At 39.7% G+C, this 17,669-nt stretch overlaps 1 long non-coding RNA gene across 2 annotated transcripts; it reads left to right on the forward strand.

Annotated features, from left to right (window-relative positions):
- The first annotated feature begins 12,835 nt into the window (after positions 1-12,835).
- On the forward strand, positions 12,836-17,036 carry LOC104609589 (uncharacterized). 2 transcript variants are annotated; one of them, XR_016083672.1, is made up of 4 exons: positions 12,836-13,094; positions 13,288-13,415; positions 13,524-13,629; positions 15,123-17,036. It is a non-coding gene; the product is annotated as an uncharacterized LOC104609589 (long non-coding RNA). The 2 variants fall into 2 exon arrangements; XR_016083671.1 differs by lacking the exon at positions 13,288-13,415.
- Positions 17,037-17,669: the final 633 nt, after the last annotated feature.

Raw genomic sequence — 17,669 nt, forward strand, 5'->3', positions numbered from 1 at the left:
AAACCCTTTTTCTTACCAGTCATCCTTCCATCTTCGACTCCTTCACCTTGCTTACATCTATGTGATCTTTACTTTTTTATGATTTGCATCTCTTAGGCTGTATTTGAATCATTTGTTGCAAAAATCGAAAATGAGCTTTTCTAAACTTTTGTCCTTCCACATTTTGTAGAATTTAAATGATCTATGCAACCCCTCACCAACTGAGTGGTGGATCGGTTGGCCTGTTAGCTTGGCCAGCAGAGACGCGAATTCGAATCCAGCTATTATTACCTACGTTGAAAAATTAGTCCAAAATTGTGGAACTCACCTTTTGCGAAATCTCAAATTCAACCCTTCTAATATCAAATGCAAAACGTTATAGGATTGGAGGGCAAACCCTAGATTCCATTCCTGTTGTTGTATTAGGTTTTATGTGCAGTTTTTTTTTTTAAAGAATATTTGACTTAGTGCGTGCTCATTATATTTGCATTATGATTTAATTGAATATTACATGTTGCAACCCCAGGAAAAAAATATCTTGTGGTAACTTTGATGTTGTAAAGGATCTAGGGGGATCTTCTAGTACATCAGCCTGGTAAAAAGCCTTCAACAAAGTCTATTTGTTCTAAATCTTCTCCTAAGAGCATGGATTTATTTCATGGGCATAAATTATCCTGATGTTGTTCTTGCATGTTATCCATGTTAGATTTAAATTTATAATATGGAACATATTAAACTGTCATGTTGTTTGATATTTTATATATACCATGGCATAATTTTTTCTATATTAGTAGAGAATTGCTAGCAATTATTTCTATAGCTTGTTGTTGAGATGTTATGGCGTCATCCCAATTCCCAAATTCTGCTAACCCATATTTTTATTATATTGCGCTTGCTATCGACAATTACTTCTTTACTATTCTTTGATTCTTTCTGCTAACGAATAGTAATATCCAAAATTCTTTGATTCTTTGCTATTGACAATTCCCAAATTCTGCTCATTTTTATGTATTATCCAAAAAAAAAAAAAAACCTTTTTGGTGGTTGTAATTAAGGTTCAAAGTATTGATATGGCAAAATGCAGAAAAAAGGGTTTCACATGCTTTATGCAATGATACTCTATTTTTTTTTTTCTGCTTAAGTTGTGATTTCAGGGTTTAGTAAGACAAGTGGGACACTAATGATTAAATCCAAAGACCCCCTGAATCCCTTTAAATGAGGTTTCTGTTAATTTAAAACCCAATATGTATCATACAATATGCATCAATAGGTTGCAAACTTGCAATATTTTGGACCTGTTTTTAAAAGGCTCCACAATTCTTAAGTCGATTAACTGTATATGCCTCTATCATCTTGAACGGTAAGTGCTGATATGAAATATCAAAACTAGGGGTGCTCATGGTTCGATTAACTGAACCTTGGGACACATTTTGTAACGGAACTGGTAGTACTAGTTTTTGGAAAACTGATAATCGAAGCCAAATCAAAACCTATCGGTTAACTGGTTGATCAGTTTGGTTAATCGTTGGTTTTTCAGTTTATTTATTTTTATAATATATTATAAAAAATATATATATATATATATAATATTATACTTTAAATAATAAATAATATATCATATATTATATATAATGCATATTTATTAATTTATAATATATAAAAAATATATAATATACATAAATATATATAAAATATATAGAAATATATGTATACCAGTCAATTCAGTTAATCATCGGTTTTCTGTATTGGTTAACCAAAACCGAACCGGTACCTTTGATTTTTTGAAAACACTGAACCAAAACCGAATTAACCGGTTCAGTTAACTGATTTTTTGGTTTTTTTGTTCACCCCTAATCAAAACTTTATAGGAACACTCTACTCTACACCCTCGGGATCTATTGGTTACTTATTAGTGGGATTCATTGCTAGATTTCTATTAAGAATTTTCTAAATGTCCTTCACATTCTGTTGATGGGTCGGGTCCAACCCGATGGACCCGACAGACTTGAACAGATTGGGTTGGTTCTAGTTTCAGGAACTAGAATCGATAGATCAGTTTGGGTCCTGATATCCCAATTATTATTGATTTGGAACTGGTTCCACCCAATCCCAAATTGATTTAGACCCGACCCAAGCTATATTACATAATATATATATATATAATATAAAATATTAAATAAATTATATATAATATTTAATATATATTAAACATATATATATTTATTTATTATAATCGGGTCCGTTAGGTAAGACCTGATTGTCTCAAGAACCAATTAGTTTGGTTCTGGGTCTAAAAATTATAGACCCTGGCCTGGTTCGGTTTTGGGTCCTCAATATTTCATGTCAGATCGGATCTAGTTCTAGGTGGTCCTGGCATAGACCCCACTCATTGACAACCCTACTTTTCATGTGTAAACAAGGTCTTTATTCCTACAAAGAAATTTGCACATACGAGGCATTCTTAGTGGGGATAGAAGAATGGATCGAGTTAGTAGGGGTGGCTATTGGGTAGAGGTGAGCAAAGAAAAAAAACCAAAAAATTGGTTAACCGAACTGGTCTGTTCGGTTTTGGTTCAGTGTTTAAAAAAACTGAAGGTACTGGTTCGGTTTTGGTTAACCAATATAGAAAACCGACGACTAACCGAACCGACTAGTATACATATATTTTATATATTATAAATTAATAAATATGTATTATATATAAATATATATCTACAATATATGATATATTATTTATTATTAAAAATATAATATTATATATATATTGTAAAAATTAAAAAACCAATAAACCAAACTGACGGTTAACCGAACCGGTCAACTGGTTAACCAATTGGCATTGGTTTGGTTTTAGCTACCGGTTTTCTAAAACCGATAGTACCAGTTCTATTACAAAAAAGGCCTATGATTCGTTTAGAACACCCCTACTATTGGGCAGGTATGAGTGGGTTGGGTTTGGGTTGAACTTCATGTAAAAGGGCTTAAGAAGCATCAAAAAGAAAGGCCACCATATCACTTCAATTGCTTCTCTATATTTCTAAATTGATATAACATATAAGCTTAGAACTGAATGATTACCTTTCAGAACTAGAATTATCATAAACAAAACCTCCATCGGACTCCATTGGATAAAACGCACTGTTAATATCAAATTGAAATCTGAAGTAGAATCATATAAAAGAGGAAGAAGTAGAAGAATATCGGCTGAACCAATCTAAATTTAAGACAAGCGAATCAATTCAATGTAAGAGTTGGGCGCATCTTGAAGAACACTGTCTCTGAAGTTGTTGTATTGAGTCCTTTATATATCTGCCCCTTAAGTTGAGATTGACTAGTTGTGCTGCATAATAAGCCATCACGCTATTCACTAATGTTCTTCATCCACCAAGTGACAGAATATCTGCAGTTCTGACCAATGGTATATTTTTGAAATCCTCCAAGTGAGATCCTGAATTAGATATCTCACTGCCATGCGCCAAATTCAAGTTATGCAATGCTTCAGCTTCTTGTGCTCTGGATAAATAAGATTGTGTTATATAAAGAAATAGTGAAATAAGAAGGTAAATCAAACCCATATACAATCTCCTAAGTATACTTCTTCTTTGCATAATTGGAGGTCCAAGCAGGTAGGTTCACTGCAGAGTACTTGCCCACCAATATTGCAACTTAATGTTTGTAAACTGACTAGAAATGAGAAGGACCCGTAAAAAATGCACCAACCTCATTGTAGGAGATATCTAACAAAGACTTTAGTAGTGTAAAAAAATGAAAAAAAAAAAACAGTTTAGATAGAGCCAAAAACAAAACCACAAGCAAATATCTGAAACCAAATATTTTACATTAGTATAATGCACTATTGGGATCCAACTAAACAAAATGTTTACTCCAAATTATGAGAACCTTAGGTCCAATTAATACATTTTGCATATCCAAGAGTTACACAATGAGGAGACCTTAAAACAAAAGCTCAAAACTAATTCTAATTGAAGTATTCTTGCCAGTTGGTATGGAGTGTACCAGAAAAACCTCATCAGCATGGTCTCTAAAAGAAACTCCAACTGTTGAAAGTCTGTAATCTGCAATTATGAAACTTCTAAATGCAGAAGTTCTATGATTCTACACTACTAGAATGATTAGATGTAGAATTCCATGGATCCACCTCTAAATGAGCATCAATCATTTCATTCTCTAATTCCTCTACATTAAAAATAAACTAAAGAATAAATTAATCAGAACTTTTTTAAACTAATAATAAGGTTTTATTATAAAAAAACTTTAAGTTATCTACATAAATAAATATTCACAAAGGGGAAATTTTACCTTCTGACCTAAACAACCAATCTTATGTACAAACTAGAGCTTCAACTTTTTCTGGAAGAAGAGAAATGCGATATTGCTCTAAAATTCTATCCCCACCACTAAATGTAGCTTTTGAAGCAACTTTAGAGACTGAAATTGTAAGAACATCACGAACCATCCTTGATAACTCAAGAAAGCGAGACTCGTTAAATCTCCAAAATCCTAAAATATCAATATCTTTTTTTTTTCGATCAATACTTATTTCTTCTAAATACAAGTCTAATTAAGATTTTTTAAATCGATAGCATAGACTTAAATTTAAAAAAGTACCAAGTTCCTACACAACAACAATTAGACATTAACTAAATAATTAATATATGAAAACTTTATAATTTTATTTTCCTAAAAGAAAATCATTCAAATTATAATTACCACCAATGGATTAAACTCCTCATCATTCATCGAATCACCGGTGGACTTAGTTTTAGTAATTGATTTCACATTAGGCATAACACTACTACAATTCATGTAATCATCAAATAAGTTCTTCAATGTTTCTCCAACAAGAATAATGTGATTTGTTATATATTATATATTATACAACTTCTTATATACAAATTCCACAAGTTTCAATTTGAAACAAGGACCTAGAACCATAACAATTGACAAAAGAATGTTATATTCTTTTCAATATTTGTCAAATTTACTTAACATAGATTTGGCCACCTCCGTAAAAAAATTCATCTCTACCTTTCCATTCTTCCCTTAAATACAATTCAATATTCCAAACCCCATGAAATATAAATTTGATGTTGAATATTAGGTTCTTGAGAAAATGTTGGTTATGACAGAAAATTTTCAAAAACTTAAACAAAATTTTCTATCTTCACCCATTCTTCTTCAATTGGAGCGTTAAAGTATTTAGATCATATAATTTTAAATGAAAAAAACTTCAATAAAATATAATTATTTCAAGCATCAAATATGTAAAGTTCCACCTTGTAAAAACATCCAAAATTAGTTTATTTTTACTCTCAATTATCAATTGAATGACACATTCAACTACTCTCAATTTGCGTGCCTCAAAACATTTAACAAGATTTACAATTTCTTTAATTTTAAGCACTACATCATCTATTGCTTTCAAGTCTTTTTGTACTATAAGATTTAAAATATGTGTATAACTATACACATGAATAAACTTTCCATACGATAAAAGTGCATTTTTCAAGTTAAGACGCCTTCTATACAAATTAACAAATGTATCATTGGCAAAACCATTGTCTAAAGTAATAGAGAACAACTTGTTCTCAATTTTTCATTCACTAAATGCATTTGACACCTCTAGAATTGCAACACTAGTGAGGGGGTGGTACATGAGAAAAACTTATATTCCATTTATGTAATCTTCACTCACTATCAACAAAATGTACTGTGATGCACATATATGATTCTATGGTAATTGAAATCCACATATCCAATGTGAGAAATTCTAAAAGAAATGATTGTAATAAATCCCACAATTTTTTCTTCTCTTTATTGTATATCTTCAATATACTAGCTTTTAAAACATTGCATGAAATATGTTTCACTTCTAGATTTAAATCAGAAAGTATACACTTATTACCTTTTTGCTTTGAACATGAAAATGCATACCCATATCTAATTATAGCCCTTGCCATGTTTTTTTTTCTATATATATTTTAATTACATTTATTAACTCAACTCTTTAGAAGATTCATCTATGCCTTCTCTACAAATTCCTACATTACAAAAAAAGTACATATACCAACGAATAGTTTTACTAACGGTCAAAACTCGTTGGTATAGATTGTTTTTACCAATGGGTATGTTCTGTTATGGGCCCGCGCGTAGGATCTCGTCATGGGTCGGTCCACCGGGAGAGACTCCTGTCTTCCCTTGCCCTTGCCCTTGCGTACAGACCCTATTGTGGCAATCGCATGGGTGATTTGTCCAAGAGATCACCCGAACTCTCCTAACACCTTACTTGGTTGAAAACTGAATGCCTTTACTTCAATTCGTAGCTCCTTAAATAGGAGATTACAGAAGGAAACTCCTTGTTGGATTCGGCTAGGCTAGGTAATCCAACTTAACTCAAACTCCTAATGGTAACACAACTCTTACTTAAGATAAGATAAGATAAGGATAAGGGATGAGGAATGGAGTAGTTGGCGGCGAGTTGGCGAGTAGAGCTGATGTGGTAAGATAAGTGCGGACCCACCCTGATGAGCTGTCGTGTGGGTCCCGCCCTACTGCTGCTGCCGACGGCGCACACGTCTCACAATGCTGCTGTCGTGCGGTGCGTGCTGCTGTCGTGCGGCGCGTGCTACTGCCGAGTGCTGCTGCCGTGCGGTGTACGCTGTGCGCTACTGGGCGGTGCGTGCTGCTGTGCGGCCTGTTGTGCATGCCACTGCCTATGACTGTGCCGCAGTGTGCTGTCGAGCGGTGTGTCCATAACATCACACCCCTCCTGGACTACGAGCTTGTCCTCAAGCTTGAGTTCGGGGTAGGTGCTGTGAAGATCAATCCAGGGGATCCAGGTGGCCTCAGCTGATGGTAGTTCGTCCCATTCTACTAGAACCTCGAAGGTACCCTGATTGATGCACGACCGTACAAGAGCCCAAGGTAGGAGGATGGGTCTGCCGTCCTTTAGAGGTGGTAGAGGAAGCACTTGGTCCGGGGGAGTCCCTGTAAAAGGCTTCAGGAGGGACACATGGAAGATGTCATGGATTCTGCTGTGCTCTGGTAGCTCGAGTTGATAGGCAACCTTCCCGATCTGTCTGAGAACCTTGAAGGGCCCGTAAAATTTTGGGGCCAGCTTGGGGGGTCCTCGACGCTTGAGGGAGAGCTGTTGGTAGGGTTGGAGCCTCAGCCAAACAAACTGTCCCGGCTCGAAGGTGACTTCGCAATGGTGCTGATCGTAGGCGTGCTTCATGCGCGCCTGTGCCTGCTATAGGCACAAGGAGACTTCGGCCAGGAGGGCGTCGCGATCTTGGAGGCTGCGATCTACTTCTTCCAACCGTGTTGAGCCTGGCTCGTATGATAGGAGACGGGGAGGGTTTCGGCCATATACCACCCAGAAGGGAGTCATGCCAAGGGAGGAGTGGTAGGACGTGTTATAACAGTATTCGGCCCACAGAAGGCACTCCACCCAGCGCCTGGGCTGGTCTCCCACAAGGCAGCAGAGGTACATCTCTATTGTCCGGTTCACCACCTCTGTTTGGCCGCCCATCTGTGGATGGTAGGCGGAGGAGAAGGCGCGGTCTGTTCCCTGCAGTCGGAAGAGCTCCTTTCAGAAGGCGCTGGTGAAGATCGGGTCCCTGTCACTTACAATGGACTCGGGTAGCCCTTGTAATCGGAAGATGTGGCCGAAGAAGGCGTGGGCCACTGAGACCGTGCTGTAGGGGTGAGATAAGGAAGTGGGCATACTTTGAGAAGCGGTCCACTACTACAAATATCACCGATTTCCCTCCCACCTTGGGTAAACCTTCGATGAAGTCCATAGAAATATCTGCCCAGATCTGAGTGGGGAGGGCGAGGGGTTGGAGAAGGCCTGCTGGGTTAAAGTTTTCCCACTTCTGCTGCTGGCACGTTGAACAGTTTTGGATGAAGTTCCGTACCGAAGCCTTCATGCCCTGCCAATGGAAATCTGCATGGATGCGGTGCAGTGTCTTCTGGATACCCTCATGCATGAGGTTGTGTATGCTGGAGATAACGGAGGGAATTAAGGGGCAATCGGTTGGAAGATAAATTCTGCCCTTGTACAGTACCAACCCGTCCTGTATGCTCCAATTGGAGTTGGCCATTCCCGCCTGTATTGTCCTGAGCAGGTCTCCCCATTCGGGTGACTGTGGCAGTTCACTCCAAATGTCTTCTAGCAGGGAGGCTCGGGGCTATGAGATTGCATGGAGTAGCATGTCGTCGTCGCGACGGGACAGGGCATCTGCGGCATGGTTTAAGGTCCCCGCCTTGTAGTCTACCCGGAAGTCAAATCCAAGGAGTTTGCTGACCCAATGCTGCTGTGGCGAGGTGGTGAGCCGTTGTTCCAACAGATATTTGAGGCTGTAATGGTTCGTCTTGACTATGAAGGATCTGCCCCACAGGTACGACCTCCAGTACTGTCTTAGCTAGGCCAATAAGTTCTCGTTCGTAGGCGGGCAACTTAATGTGGCGGTCGGCCAGCTTGCGGCTGAAAAAGGCGATTGGGTGCCCTTGTTGCTGTAGTATCGCGCCTATGCCGGTGCCGGAGGCGTCACACTCCACTGTGAACTCAAGATCAAAGTTTGGCAACTGTAGAACTGGTGTGGAGGAGAGGGCTTCTCTTAATTTTACAAAGGTTGCTTCAGTTGTACCGTCCCAGAGGAAGGCGTTTTTCTTGAGCAGACTTGTTAGCGGGGCTGCCAGCAGTCCGTAATTGTGAATGAACTTGCGGTAGTAGCCGGTCAGCCCTAGGAAACCACGAAGGGCCTTGGTGGATTGCGGTCTGGGCCATTCTTTGATGGTCTGAATCTTGGAGTCATCCACAGTGACCCCTTGACTGCTAATCACATGTCCTAAGTAAAGGACCCTGCATTCCCCAAAGGAGAATTTTGACCGTTTGAGGAAGAGCTGATGTTGCTGCAGGAGTTCAAGAACAATTCACAGATGCTGCACGTGCTCTACCCAAGATTTGCTATAGACTAGGATGTCATCGGAAAATACCAAGACAAATCTGCGGAGATGGGAGTGAAACACCTCATTCATCAGGGCCTGGAATGTGGATGGCGCGTTGCTAAGACCGAAGGGCATGACCAAGAACTCGAAGTGGCCATGGTGTGTTCTGAAGGCCATCTTCTCTACATCTTCTGGGGTCATTCAGACCTGGAAGTATCCTGATCGGAGGTCTAGCTTGGAGAAGTACTGCGCTCCATGGAGTTCGTCTAACAACTCATCTACGACTGGGATGGGAAACTTATCTTTGACCGTCCGGCTGTTAAGCTCTCTATAATCCACACAGAATCTCCAAGTCCCGTCTTGCTTGGGCACCAAGAGAACTGGGGAGGAGAAGGGGGAGCGGCTGGGGCGGATGATCCCTTGCTGTAACATGTTTGCGCACTGTCTTTCTATTTCATCTTTGTGCCGATGTGGGTAGCGATAGGGCCTGATAACAACGGGATCTGATCCGGTTATCAGAGGGATTCGGTAGTCGCAAGCTCTAGGAGGGGGAAGCCCCTTGGGCTCCGTGAATACTGCAGAGAAGTCCGTAAGGAGCCTTTCCATATCTGTTGAGCGTGAGTCCCCACCTTGGAGTGTATGCAGCTGTGCCCTTGTTCTTATTCTGGTTTCCCGCCATGTGACTGGTTTGCCATCCAAGTGGAAGGTCATGGTCAGGGCGGCGAAGTCCCATAGAATTGGTCCAAGCGTGATCAACCATTTAATATCTAGGATGATGTCAAATTCGTCCAAGGATAGTACAAATAAATCTGCTTGGAAGGACTCTGTTCCGACCTGAATTCTAGTGTCTTTGCAAATTCCGGGGCTGTGAACTGTTTCCCCATTTGCCACGACCACCTGTAATTGTGGTCTTCTTTCCATGGGATGTTCTAACTTGCGGGCCGCCTATTCGCTGATGAAATTGTGGGTGCTACCCGAGTCTACCAGAATACGGACCGGCCGCTCTGCTATCAATGCTCTCAGTTGCATGGTTTGGGAGGTCTTGACCCCTATAATGGCATGGAGGGAGATTTCTGGTTCTGACGTTGCAGGTTCGTCCTCTTCCTCTTCGAGTTCTTCTACTAGAAGACAGAACAACTTCTTACACTTGTGGCCGGCAGAGTACAGGTCATCGGAGTTGAAGCACTGCCCCCTTGTGCGTCGTTCCGCCATCTCGGCTCGGGTCAGCCGCCTAATGGGGGGTGCAGACCTGCTGCTTCCTATGCTTGACGCTGATCTGGAGGGGTTGCCCGCAGGCAGCCTTGGTTCTCTGCTGGTGATCGAAGAGGGAGACACTCCTGCTGTCTTCGAAGGCGTCCATGTTGTTGTCGGCCGTCCTATACTGAAGCCCCCGTGGGAGATCTGCATCTTCCTTTCGAAGGCGTGTGCGAGGTTCATAGCTGTGACTAGATTAGGGGGGTGCTGCATCTCAACGTCCACCCTTAGGGGTTCCACTAGCCCTGCTGTGAACATATCGACTTGCTGGTCTGGGCATACCGAGGCTGCTCTAGCGAGAAGAGTTTGGAACTGGCGCTGATAATTCGCCACAGTCCCGGTCTGCTTGAGGTTGATCAGTTCGCCCAGCGGGTTGCTTGTCAGCGGGGGTCTAAACCGGAGGAGGCAATAGGATTTGAATTGTTCCCAACACACCGCCCGGCAGCACACTGCGGCGCAGTCATAGGCAGCGGCACACACAGTAGGCCGCACAACAGCACGCACCACCCGACAGTACCGCACAGCAGCACGCACTGCCCGGCAGCGCGCAGTGCGCACCGCACGGCAACAACACGCGCCGCACGGCAGCAGCACACACCGCACGGCAGTAGCACTGTGAGATGCACGCCGCTGGCAGTAGCAGTAGGTCAGGACCCACACGACAGCTCATCAGGGTGGGTTCGCACTTATCTTACCACATCAACTCTACTTGCCAACTCGCCGCCAACTACTCCATTCCTCATCCCTTATCCTTATCTTATCTTATCTTAAGTAAGAGTTGTATTACCATTAGGAGTTTGAGTTAAGTTGGATTACCTAGCCTAGCCGAATCCAACAAGGAGTTTCCTTTTGTAATCTCCTATTTAAGGAGCTACGAATTGAAGTAAAGGCATTCAGTTTTCAACCAAGAAAGGTGTTAGGAGAGTTCGAGTGATCTCTTGGACAAATCACTCACGCGATTGCCACAATAGGGTCTGTACGCAAGGGCAAGGGCAAGGGAAGACAGGAGTTTCTCCCGGTGGACCGACCCGTGATGAGATCCTACGCGCGGGCCCATAACATTCTGGTATCAGAGCCTAGCGTCATGGGCGACATGGAGCAGCTATCATCTAGGGTTCACGAACTGGAACACCGACTCGTTGAAAATCACACGGAAGTAAGAGAAGTCAAAGAGGATGTCAGGGAGCTTCGGCGCCTACTGGAGTTATACTTCTCCACTAGAGAAAGGAGTCCTGAAGAGGCGGCCACCAACAACAACCGCCATCCAGATCGGGTCGAGGACTCCGGTGAATGACAGAACGCCACCCCAACAACAACGGTCATACCCAAATACAGTCGTCTGGAGTTTCCCTCATACAGCGGCAGCGGTGACCCACTGGGATGGTTGTACCGCTGTGAGCAAATCTTCCGTAATCAGCGCACGGAGGAGAAGGACAATGTCAGCCTGGCCGCGTTCCACCTAACCGAAGAAGCGCAACTCTGGTTCTACCGAGTGGAGCAGGAGGAACCATGTCTTAGTTGGGATCAATTCAAGTCGTATTGCCTCCTTCGGTTCAGACCCCCATTAACAAGCAACCCCTCGGGGGAACTCATTAACCTCAAGCAGGCCGGGACCGTAGCAGAGTATCAGCGGCAGTTCCAAACCCTTCTTACCAGGGCCTCTTCAGTACGCCCAGACCAGTAGGTGGATATGTTCACAGCTGGTCTAGCCGAACCCCTGAGAGTTGATGTAGAGATGCACAGCCTGCCTAACCTGGTCACGACAATGAATTTAGCCCGAGCTTTCGAGCGCAAACTGCAGATTAGCCGAGGGCCGTCCAGCATGGGATGCCCAGCAGCGGCTTGGACAAACCCAAAGCCTACTGGAGGAGGGTCTTTGCTGGTAGCCAACAGGGAACCACTCGGAATGGCTCCATATCTGGCAGCCAGCCCAGAACGGAAGCCACAGACGAGCACCAATTCCAGATTAGCATCCAGTGTGGGGAGCAGTGGCGGTACACCCCCTATTAAGCACTTGTCCAGGGCTGAGATGGCAGAACGCAAGGCGAGTTGGCGAGCAGAGTTGATGTGGTAAGATAAGTGCGGACCCACCCTGATGAGCTATCGTGTGGGTCCCGCCCTACTACTGCTGCCGGCGGCGCACACGTCTCACAGTACTGCTGCCGTGCGGTGCACGCTGCACGCTGCTGGGCGATGCGTGCTGCTGTGCGGCCTGCTATACGTGCCGCTGCCTATGACTGCGCCGCAATATGCTGCCAGGCGCTGTATCCATAACATGTTCATCCGTCGCTACATCTCTTAAAATATACCATCGAAAGCATAAATCCATCGCTAAAAGCCTATATATATTGACAGGTGTATTTACCAAATGGTTAAAATCCGTTGGTATTAGTAGTTTGTAGTGACGAATATTTTCATCCACCAATATATATCTATAAAATACCGATGGATTCATGTGTCCGTCATTATAGTTCCATGCTATACTAATGGAATTTATAATCCATCGCTATATAACTAATCTATTCCATTGGATTTTTGACATCTGTCGGTATAGGTTTTCAGCTATGTATGTGAATGCTATATGTTATGAGAAACTTTAAATAAAAAAATAATAAAATAGGAGGGAAAACTTTTCCTCCCACGCGCAAACTCAATTTTGTATTGCTTAGACTCCTGGGGTCCTTTCACACAAAAAGAAAAAGACACGCAGAGTCATTCCAATCCACAACTCAAAACACATCTTCATTCGATACCTTTTCTTTGAACTTAATCCTCAATGTTATAGTGTTATTTTTCTCCACTGGGGTGATTGATTGTCTGCTCAATCTCAGTTATCTATTCACCTTTCTTGATTTTGGTCATCACTTCAGTGCTAGTGCCAGAGCAATTAGGTAAGCTTTTTGACATTTCCTTATTCTCATTTCTTTTGTTCTTTGATTGGGTTTGAATGTATACGATTGGTGAAGCCTTCTTCTTTTTTTCATATTTTGTTTCTTGTGAACCATACGATAGTCCTTTACCTAAAGCAAAATAGGCACTTTGCCTTCTATGTCTTATTTATTTATATAACTTTTTTTTTTTCAGAATTTTAAAGTTTATATTTCCTTAAAGTTGAAGCGTTGATATTATCTGAATTGTTTAATCGAGTAATCCATTCAGTTCAATAAATTGAGCTAACACCAAACAAACCCTAAGTTTGATTTTGAGTTGAGGTAAGAACTTCAACACTTTTTCCTCTACTTGAAGTGACATTAGGTATGTATATATCTTCTTCATTTACTTGAAATATGCTTTTCTTCTTATACAATCAAATACCTTAGGTTTTCATTTTGCCGTGAAAGAGTGGAGAAAAGGAGCTCTACTATCAACTCATTTGTCTCCATTTTTTCATAGGATGTCTGCTCCACTATTGCTTTTACAATTCAGGTATATCTCCCTCTGCTACCTTCCCCTTATTACAATGAACTGGCATTTGTGGTCTTGATCAAAACACTCCGACTTCTTCAAGAACTTAAAAACAATTGATTGCTAAGGAAGGGAAATTTATTTACTTTATGCCTTTTCTCTTTCTTTTTCAAATAATATGTTTGAAATTTAGAGAAGGAAGCATGGTAGTGCATTAGATTCTAATTCATCTTGGGTTGATTTTATTTTTTCTGAAATTGGGGCCAATTTTTTATTGTGTCTTTGTTTGGTGGTCGGGCAAGCACCCTATAGTGAATTTATGTATTTGTAAATTTGGCTATAGATTTTGTGCTTGATTTTTTTAATATGGATTGTACTTATGGGATAGCCATAGTATTCAAACCCATTTCTCCATTCATCATCTAGGAATGATCTCTTTTAAGATGTGTCAACTTAGAATCTTTCCAAAACAAGGTGGATTTGTTTCTGGTTTCATACTTCTTGCCCTACAGTGATATCTATGAGACTCAATGTTTAAATGAATATGTTGTTCCAATGCTTTCTACCCATGTCATTTATTATTAGAATTTGTGCTCCCAAGTCAAAGTTTCTTTTTTAAGAATAGAAGAGGGAAAAAAAGGAACAACAATCTCCCACTACCGAACATCAACACAAAAAAGCCTCTAAAAGGCTATCAACACAAAGTAATTAGCAATCAAGCATCTACATAAAGAAGGAACTATCTTGTTTAGAGCCCCAATACGGTTTCATCTCAACCATACCTCTAGCAACACTTTCCACCATTTGAATTAGCTGACATTAAAATTCATCTCAATGGTTTTTCACTCTAGATCTAAGGATCTAGCCTCCATGATGTCAAGATGAACCTAGAGTCAAAAGTAGTTGCACTCATGCTAGAACTTGAATCAATGAAGAGAAAAAGGTGCCAAATTATTTTCCCATTTTCAACATTAGTAACATTTAAATACAAAGAGTAATAGAACAAAAACTATTGCTAGGCCTATCAAAATTAGAAACCGCTGGCCTATAACTAAAAAAATTGCCCTAAAAATTGTTTCATACCTCCACCAAGGGGAAGAAAAGTGGAAGAGAAGTTATAGAGGGATTGGGAAGGATGCATGGATGCCTTTTTGGTCCTTAAATTAGGATCCATTACTTAAGCTGCAAGATCATATAAGAGCTACCAAGTTGTAGGTCAAACAGCAATTGTAATTTGTGATTCCAATGGTGATTGATGGTTAATTTAGTGTTTTAAAAAGTAGGCCTCATACACTTATGCTCACAAGTGTTGCTCATTTTGTGGGCTGCACTACACTTGTTTTGCTGCTATGTTTCTTGAATTAACAAATTTGATGTTGAATACATAGTTTACTATTTATAGGTTGAATGGTGCTAAGAATTTAAATAATTTAGCCCAATGCAAGATTCAAAATGTACCAGGTTACAACATTCATGTTAATACTCTAATTAAATTTCTTTTTCTTTTTTCAAAGGTGGCATCTTACTTCAAGCATAAGCCTCTCCTTGCAACTTGCACCTCAATCAGAGAGTTTTTCCATGGTCTGATGAAGCCTACTTCTCTGGAGCACATATAACATATGGTAACTTTATTTTCATGACAAGACCACCTAACTTTAACAAAATATGCTATTTCCTTATTGTGACAAGAAATCATCAAGGGCCTTCCCAAGGAGCTGAAGATTGTTGATCTTTCTGCAGTACGCTTTGGTTGCACTTCTTAGTACAAGTAGTTTGTCTAATTTCATGGTCTTGTTACTTGCATTTCAAAGAAGTCCTCATTGGTTTCAATGTAATTAGTATAGAAAATAAAATGAAATCATTTTGCAGGATTTCCGGATAAGAAATATTGATGAGTACGAGGAATGGTATGGTCAGCCTCATAGGACTCTAGAGTTGTAGGTGCTCATTGTTTCCTAAGAATTATCTCATGTTCTTTATCACAATTACAAGCAATCATTCCAAAATCAACTCAAAATTTTCAAGATTTCTGTTAGAAAATGATAATTGATTCATTTCTTTCAAAGTTTCAATACATATTTTCAAAAAAAAATATTACATATTTTAATTGTTTAGGAATTATTCTCTTAATTTAAGTACATGCTATTGAACTACTTTTACACTATAGTGATCCAAGATAGTTCAGTGTAGCTGGAAAAGTTGTTCATAGAAGGAATTTTGAGAATGAGATCAACTAGAATTTTTTGGTTCCCGCTGTGATTATTTTCCTAATTTTGGTTTACTAACTCTTCATTTTCCCTATAGGTATTTGCATCTTATAGGCAACCTTTTTTTTTTGATAATTTGCAACTATCTATTAATTTAGATAGGTTAAAAGTGAGTTAATTGATAATAAAAGATTGTAAGGGCTTTGCAGAAAAAAAAAATATTTTCCTCAAGCTATGTAATCCATATATCTTATTCTCATGATCTACACATTAGATCTACCTTGGACAGAGTCGATTGATGTGCATATTTGATCTCTTCATGCTTGACATGTATTTATTTAAGATATGTTTAACTACTTTATTGTTTTCTTTTTTTCTATTCCCTTTTTTTGTGAAGATGTATGAATTTAACTAATCTATTTTGCTTATCTGGATGCAAAAAGAAGCTATTTATGGTTTGACATAAACTTTAAAAGAAGAAATTCGGAATGCATAGCTAGTTGCTACTCCTGGTTTGCTATCCTACATCCATTCAGCTTCCTCTTGTTCCTTTGATAAAGGTCTTGTATCTGCACTGTTATACTTGAAATTCATTATTTTCTATGTATTTCTAATTGGTTATATAGGTCTATTATTGAGCCTTTGTTTTCCATAACATATTTTCCAATATTTGGATAAGAGTGTCTAAATAGGACGGAAATCATTATATTATACTTATAGTAGATACAAGATAATTTAGGTGATGAATCCAACTAAAAATAGATGGGAAAAGGATCGACCTTTACTACTATGAATCACAATATGGAATTAAAAGCTCCTTTTCATTTGCTAACCAACCAAAAATTGATCTACCCCCCCCCCCCCCCCCAAATTAAAAAAAAGTCATCTTATTATGATTAGATTTTATTTTGTTAATAACATTTCTGATTCCTTTGTCAACTATTTGCTTGTAGTCATTCAAAATCTTTAAGGGCTTTCGGGAACATATCACCTACTTATTTTAGCTAATTTGTTCAGACATTGCTTGTAGTTGTCCACCAACAGAAGAGAGCTCAAGTACGTCTTTCATGCTTATCAACAACTCTGAACATAAATATCTATGTTGGTACATTTGTTTTTTTTTTATCCAATTGTTTCAAATAGAGATATAAGTACTAGGGATTATTTGTAGTGAAAAAATAGAGAATAAATAAAGGATGAAAAGATTGATTACTAGTGCCATTGCTTTTTAAGTTTTAGAATTGACCTTCTAAAGAAGTTGGCTTAGAGACAACTTTTATAAAAACATTTTATTATTTGATTATTTTATCCATTTAAAGAAAAAAATTAAGTAATTCAGTTCAGCAATTTCAACCATAGTTTTTAAAACCGAACCGGTTAGGGGTCCGATTACTGGGTTGAACAGTCAGTACGTTCAGACAAAAAATTATAAAAATTATAAAAATTAAAAAATGATCAAAACCGTTCAAACGGTTAACCGCCCGAGTCAACAGTTTTTTGAGAAAATCCGGTTTTGGGAAAACCGAAATTCACCTGGCCGTTTCCCAATTTTTTTGGTCCGATCGTCCGGTCTGGTCCGGTTTTGAAAACCATGATTTCAACTATTATGAAGCAGTTCCTTAGTCAAAGTTTTCTTAGCTAAATGAGCACAAATTAAGCCTAAAAGGTTCAACATAGTTTATGCTAAAGTTGGTTTAGGTATTACATATCAAGCTCTTTTCATTTTGCAAATGTGTTGCTATATGCTATAAGCTGAAGTAATAATGCAAAGTGGTTGCAAGGTTTAGTGGTAGCGTGCATAAGAGGGAGTTGGATGCGGACACCAAACATTACACTCTTATGGATTAATTGAGT

This window comes from Nelumbo nucifera, chromosome 3 (assembly GCF_055504915.1).
Source record: "Nelumbo nucifera cultivar China Antique chromosome 3, China Antique-T2T, whole genome shotgun sequence".
In the NCBI taxonomy this organism is placed as follows: domain Eukaryota; kingdom Viridiplantae; phylum Streptophyta; class Magnoliopsida; order Proteales; family Nelumbonaceae; genus Nelumbo; species Nelumbo nucifera.